We start from the raw sequence: 7747 nt of genomic DNA, 5'->3' as shown, positions 1-7747 counted from the left end.
AGTGAACGTGGCGGACTGATCAACCGCCGACGACTCCCCGTCGCTGACCGTCCCGACCTACCCCGTGTCCTGCATGCTCGTGTTCAGACCCCTTAGAAAGATATCTCGTCTTATCAGAGCTCCTCGGTTAAACTGAAACCGAAGTTTGAAGTAACTGAAGTTTGAAGTTTGAAGTTAACTTTCTTCCTACGCTGTACATCTCGACAGTGTAAGTAAAGCCATCTTTGTTTGAACCAGTACGCATTTGTGCCTAATTCTACTCCAGCGGTCAAAAGTACCCATCTGTATGTGCTGGGTTTGTGGCCACAACCCAGTCGACCCTTTCCCGGATCCCCCTCGGCCCCCACACAAATCAAGATGAGGAGCTAGATTTGGAATTCTCCAGAGAACTGGAAGAGGCTGCAAAAGCATGGGTTATGTTCACCCTGGGTGATTTTAACTACCCAGACATCTCCTGGGAAGAACACTTGGCCAGATCTGACTGGTTGCATAGATTCCTGACTTCCATCAATGAGCTCTACCTGTCTCCGGAACTATACGAGCCGACCAGAGGAAATGCCCACCTAGATTTGGTTTTGGCCAAGGGGGATAACCTGGTGAGTGATCTGACGATAGAGGGTAACCTGGGTGACAGTGACCATGACACTATCACTTTGATGGTCCATTGTAGGCCTGGGAAATCTGTCAGTAAGGTACAAATTCTTGACTTTAAAAAAGCTGACTTCAATAAGCTAAGGACTTTAGCGAGTAATGTCCTACGGGATCACGGACCACAGGGAAAGAATATGGATGAAGAGTGGTTGTTCCTCAAGGACATGATCTTTGGTGCACAGAAGTTGTCTATGCCTGTATGCAAAAAAGGTGGCCCAGGGGCTGGGAGGCCATCTTGGCTCAATAGAGAAGCTGCAGATCTTCTGAAAAAGAAAAGGGAGGATTACCAATTATGGAAGCTAGGAATGGGCCCCAAGGAGAACTACATAAGATTGGCCCACACCTGTAGGGGCAGATTAGAAAGAAAAGGCAGTGACCAAATTCAGGCTAGCAACTGAAATCAAGGACAATAAGAAGTTCTTTTATAGGTATGTAGGTAACAGGAAGAAAACCAGTGGAAATGTGGGACTACTCCTCAATGCATCTGGACATCTGTTCACTGACAGCAAGGAGAAAATTGAACTCCTGAATGAGTACTTTGCATCTGTATTCCACCAATCTAAGAGTGATAGCCTGCTGAATGCAAATATGACCCAGACTGGTCACAGTAGGTATGATTACCTACCAACAGTCAATGTAGTGCTGGTAAAAAAAACAGCTAGAAAGGCTGAATATCTATAAGTCAGCAGGACTGGATGAACTCCATCCGAGTGCTGAACGAACTAGCCAAAGTCATCACAGGACTGCTGGCAAACCTCTTTGAGGCACTCAGGAGAGGTCCCAGAAGACTGGAAAAGGGCCAATGTTGTGCCCATCTTCAAGATGGGGAGGAGAGAGGACCCAGGGAACTACAGGCCAATCAGCCTGACCTCAATCCCAGGAAAAATCCTCAAAAATGTCTCAAGGAGTCCATATGAATTAAGATAGTACAAGACAAAATTCTAAATGACAGCCAGCTTGATTTTGTCGCGGGCAGGTCGTGTCTGACTAACCTTATCTCCTTCTACGACCAGGTTACTTACCACCTGGATAAGAGAGATGAGATCGACATCATTTACTTGGACTTTAGGAAGACCTTTGACTTGGTGTCCCATGAGGCTGTCAAGGTAAAACTAGGGAACTATGGGCTCAACAATTCAGTGGTCAAATGGGTGGGAAACTGGCTGTGGCGTTGGATCCAGAGAGTACTAATAGATGGATCTATGTTGACCTGGCGGAAGGTAGCCAGTGGGATCCCCAGGGTTCGGTACTTGGACCAGTGCTTTTCAGCATCTTTATCAATGGTCTGGATATGGGGGTGAAAAGCACACTGGCAAAGTTTGCTGATAACACTAAGCTGTGGGGAAGTGCGACCATGCATCAGGGTAGGCTAATGATCCAGGCAGACCTAGACAGATTAGTTAAATGGGTGGACCAGAATCAGATGCTGTTCAACACTGAGAAGTGTAAAGTGCTTCATCTGGAGAGGAGAAAATCCACAACAAACTTACAGGCTTGGTGGTGCTATGGTACCTAGCACTACATCTGAACAGGGCCTAGGGGTCATAATTGACCATAAAATGAATATGAGCCACAAGTGTGATGCTACAGTTAGCAGAGTAAACAATACGCTGGCATGCATCAACCAAGGCATCTCAAGCAAAACTAAGGAACTTATTCTCCCGCTCTACTCAGCATTGGTGAGGCTTTAGCTAGAGTACTGCATCCAGTTCTGGGCGCCACACTTCAAGAAGGATGTGGAGAAGCTTGAGAGAGTCTAGAGACGAGCCACTTTCATAGATTCATAGATTGTAGAGTCAGAAAGGACCACAAAGGATCATTGTGTTCGACCCCCTGCCCCTGGCAGGAAAGAGGACTGAGGTCAGATGACCCCAGCCAGGTGCCAGGTGTCACTTGTATGATTAGAGGCCTGAAGAGCAAGCCATACAAGGAAAGGATGACAGATATGGGACTGTTCAGCCTAGAAAAGAGAATACTTTGGGGGAGTTTGGTGGCAGCTTACAAATATATCAGGGGTGAGCATCAGGAGCTAGGTGAACAACTATTCACCAAAGCGCCCCAGGGGAAAACTAGGAGCAATGGTTCTAAACTCCTAGAAGAAAGTTTCAGACAGGATATAAGGAAAAACTTCTTCTTGGTTTGTGTGACCAGACTCTGGACTAGACTCCCAGTGGGGGTGGTGCAGGCACCTACCCTGGAGATCTTTAAAAGGAGACTAGACACACACCTTGCTGGGGTTATTTGAGCCCAGCAGTCTTTCCTGCCCAGAGCAGTCGAGTTGGACTTGATGATCTCATGAGGTCCTTTCCAGCCCTAAACTTCTGTGAATGTGACCAGCATATACCATCTGTGTGCAAGTTTCAGTATCTGAGGTCTATTGCACAAGAAAATGGAGAGGGAGATGAGGAAGTTAAGTGCAAAATAAATAAGGCATGGGCAAAATGGAAGGAAGTGATATGGTTTGTGATAGGGAAATGCCATTTCATCTAAAGAGGAAAATCTAGAATAAAGTGATAAGACCAGTGCTTTTGTATGGATCTGAGAACTGGACAAAGAAGAAACAATGATTGTCTCTGAGGATGGTGAAAGATGAGGATGGAGATGGAGTTGTGGAGTCAGCAAGAAAGATCATATAAGATATAGGAGTGGCAACAGGCAAAGGCATCACTGGAGGAAAAGTTGAGCAAGTTCAGGCTGAGATGGTCTGGGTATGTGGCTAGAAAGCCTGAAGAGCATGTGGGGAAGAAAGCTCAGGCTATGAGGTTGGAGGCTGGAAAAAGAGAAGACCCAAGAATATAATGGTGTATAAGTGTATAAAACAAGACCTAAGTACAGGCAGTGTTTCAGGAGATACAGCAATGGACAGAAGTTTGTGGAGAATGGGGACTCAAAACAGCGGACCTCACTGTGATATGGTGCGTGGAGCACTTGTCATTTTGAGAGCAAAGGCTGCTTTAGGAGCAGCCTGCAGGTGTGGTAGGCCCTAATTAGAGTATCAGGTGACCAGAAGGGGCCAGGCTTGAACTATACAAGCCCAGGGCCAGAACTGGTTAGGCAGTCTACCTCATGAACGCTGTGTGCCCCCAGAGGCTGGGGGGCACAGTGACTGCCCGCAGGCGCTGCCGGCTGCATTGGCAGCACTTTTCTCAGGGGGTGCGCGTGCACCCATGTGCACCCCCTACGCATCGCCAATGGTCTACCCCAAGTACCACTGTGAAAGGAGCTCTTGGCAGCAGAGCTCCTGATAACCACTGAGCTGGGGTAAGCAGCACTGAGCCCAGGAACAGACCAGGCCTTGGAACAGATAGGCCTGGGACTAGGAGTGGGCAAGCCCATAGCCTGAGGAGGGATGGCAGAAACTGGAAGGCCAGGGTGCCCAAAGCTCAGCTAGTGAGTAGAGCAGTGCCTGAGAGGGGTGAGGCAGGCCTTGAAACAGAAAGGCCCAGGGATGGAGACAACGGTGTGAGAGTGTTGGTGCTGCATAGCACGGGTGGTTGTGGGGACTGAAGGGAAGATGTGGAGGTCCCAATCAGCCCAGCAAGAGAGAGGGGCCAGAACAGTAGGCCTGGGGGCCCAGTGGAAGAGAATCTGAGCCCATAGGGGCAGAGGGTGGAGCCAGAACAGGCCTTGAAAGAGATAGGCCAGGGGCCCAAAGAGAAAGATAGGTTGAATCCAGGAAGGACTAGGTACTTGAGAGAGGGTCCAGTGCCTGGGGGGACCAGGAGGGTCCGGTGCCTGGAGGGGATGGGACCTGGAGGATCCAGTACCCAGGGGGACTAGGATGCATCAAGGGAAGCTCCAGTGCCTGGGACCTGCCAAAGAGCAGAGAGTTGTGTTAGCAGATCACCTGCAAGGCATGGGAGTGGGTATTGGGGAAGATAGAGCCCACAAAACTAGCTCTAAAGGCAGTGATGAGCACCTGTGGTCCTAAGAGTGAGACCAGGCTTGGAAAGCCCTCGGGCAGCCTCCCTTTCTTCCCAAATTAATACCATGAATGTGTGGTGAGTGAGTAAAGGGGAAGGGGTCCTCTATATATTAGATATATAATTCCCCTGTAGAATACTAGTTAAAATGTAACTCCTTCAGAGGAATTTTGTAAATCCCAAGGCTTCATCTCAGACCTCTCACAGAGGGCTAAATCCTTCCCTATCTACTACTGGCATGTAAGGGGAGGGAGAGCATAGCCAGCGAGATGGTTAATGTGCTATTACTAGTGAAAAATGCTAGAGGGCACCTGGTGGACAAATCGTGTCAGAACAGGGCAAATGGCAATTTTAGCTGTGCATGAGAATATGCATAACAAAAGTTTCACAATAAACTTAAACCTGGTGGAACATTTGGCCTCGGTAAAAATAAAACATATCAGAGGTGGTCTAACTTGCCATGATAAATTGAAACCTACCATGATAAAAAAAAAAAAAAAGTGTATTTTCAAATGCGACTAACCTAGGAAAATGGTGACTTTTAGTGCCTGTGACAGGGGGCCATCCTAGGGCCAGGTCTCATGTTGGCCCTCCCACCTGTCTAAGAAGGGCAGTCCACTCAGTCTTGCCTACCACAACTTGCTGTTCCATAAATTGGTTTAAAATGTTGGAGGCTGCCCAATTTACTGCCCTGAGGGGGTGCTATACATGGCTCCAACCTTCCCTTATCGTGTCCCATGCCTCGCAGATGGCATCCAAATTATTCTCACAGCTCCAGCTTAAGGCTGGGCCAAACTCAGTCCACTGTTGAGCCTCTCACACACTACCCCTTTCAGGGCCACATTCATACCGTCCCCCTCTCACTGGGGCTTTTTCCACTTTGCCCTCTCTTACCAGGCCTCTTGCACACTGCCCCTCACTGAGTCACTCCCAACCTGCCCTGCTGCCTTGAGCAACTCCCTTGGGTCGTCAGGTTTAACATACAGGCCGCTCACTGTGCAGGCTCATCTGTCACCTGCAACAGCCCACTAAGTGGAGAGCACCCTCAGGCTGCTCCGCCAAAACAACTAAACAACACACATCTAAACAACACACATCGTGTACAAGGGCCCAAGGATAACACTGCTAATGTGGCCCATGCACAATATCCTGTAAGGGTATGATTTGTAGTTTGGGAGCAGTATTTTTAATCCCCTGAGAAAAAAAAAAACATTTCACATTTATATAAATAGCTTTGCCTTTAAGACACTGTACCTACTCACAGCTAGTGCCTATTAGAGGCTGCCTACTGGTGCCAATGGAAAAACGCTAATTAACTCCAGTGGGCTTTCAGTCAAGCCCCAGAATGCTAGGCAGTGTTTCTACTCCTGATTGCTGTGCGGGCAGGGTTTGAGTTACACTTTGGCTCTTGGAGGGGTCTGCAAAAAAAAATTGGGCTGCCCATCATGATACCCTAATAAAACTGGAGACCCTCCCAGGTTATGATTTTCAAATCTTACAGTGGGGCTGTCATCTCTTATGGGGGGGGGCCTCAGCCCCCCCCGCAGTTCTCCCATAATTTGAACCCTGCATGCTGAACTGGAACAGATTCAATCAACTCTCTTTTTAAACCACCATGGATGCATCTACACATGAATATTAATGCAACACAATAAACTCTGGCACAGAGTTGCATATGCAACTGAGAATTGCACCATGCAAAGAAAGCTCCTCGTGGCGGGAAATAATTCTGCAGTGCCGAAGCGCACACACAATCATACCCTTTGGGTCATGACAAGGACCACAGCACTTTGAGCCTGAGTGACGTAGCCTTGGCTGGCAGGGGGTCCCAGGGGTCAGCCTGCCAACCTGCAGCTGCTCCAACCTGGCTCAACATGTTGTAAAGGGCCTGATTGGGGCATGAGGGTGCTTCAGTGTGGGGCTAGCCAGCCGGCAGCCCCTGCACTGAAGCACTCTTGTGTTCCAGCCAGCCCCATCAATGTCTATGGCTAGGGACAGACATTACACATAAACCAGTTTAAGTGATTAGAAACTGATTTAAACCTGTAACAGAACAGATGTTTAGTGCACATAAAACAGTTTGAGAATGGCTGAAACTGGTTTGAGATAAACCTGGTTGTATGTAGTATCAGACTTAACTAATTTGGCTTGAACTGGTTTATGCAATGTCTGTCGCAGACCTCTTGCTGGTTTAAATTAAACCAGACTCCCCCAGCATCCTGGCATGCTCTCTGGGCTGGGTGGGGCTCTCTACTCCACAGCAGGGCTGGCCCCTCCCCTCTGCTCCCTGGCTGCAGCTTTGTCAGAGACCTGCAGGCACAGCAGCATCTGCTTGCTCCTCCCCTCCCCTCTCTGCTAAGCAGGCATTCCCGTCCCTCACAGACACCTCTCGGCATTAACTAGCAGACCACATGCTGGCTACCTCCAAGCTGTGGCACATGGGACAAAGGCAGAATCAACAGATAGCTGGTAATGTTCTCTCTGTTTTCTTAATGGGGTGATAAACCCTGAGTTAGGGGTGATAAATATTCCCTGCTGGACTGTACGGGTGAGGGGGACCCTTTCCCTAATTACGGCATATTGTCCCTCAGCTCAGCTCTGTGGAAGGAAGGGAGGGCTGCTCTAGCGCCCGTCCCCCACCCCCACCCGGCTTCTAGCCTGAGCCACTGCAGGCAGGCATGTGCCCGCATTTCTGGGATGTCTGTCTGGTTACAAAACTGCCCGGTTACAAAACTGATTTAGCCTAGCCAGGTTAGACTAACCTGCAAAGATTGAATCAATTCAGGCTCAGGCTTTTTGAATGCCTGTTCCTAGCCTATATGGGCGCATCCACACAAGCGGGCACATGCCTCTTGCCCTGCCTTAAACCACTTAGAGGCAAGGCAACAGGTATGTGTGGAAACAAAAAAATGTTCCCCACTCTGCAGCATGGGGACAAAATTAAACCCCTGGATATCCAGGGGTCTAAAAAAATTGATGTTTAAAAAAGCGGGGCAGGGCACAGTCCTGGGTCCTCCATAGAGACGCTCTGGCTGCCAGAGCGTCTCTATGGTTGGCCCTCGCCCTGGTGCTGAAACACGTGGCCGGCCAGACTGCATGTTTCAGCACCAGGGCTCCGGTGCCAGTGAGTAAAGGATCAGGGGAGCTGGAGGAGGGGGGAGGGTGCCATGCGG

Source organism: Alligator sinensis, unplaced genomic scaffold, assembly GCF_000455745.1.
Source record: "Alligator sinensis unplaced genomic scaffold, ASM45574v1 scaffold502_1, whole genome shotgun sequence".
Classification (NCBI taxonomy): Eukaryota; Metazoa; Chordata; order Crocodylia; family Alligatoridae; genus Alligator; species Alligator sinensis.
The sequence above is the reverse complement of the archived record's forward strand: the minus strand, read 5'-3'. Positions refer to the sequence as shown.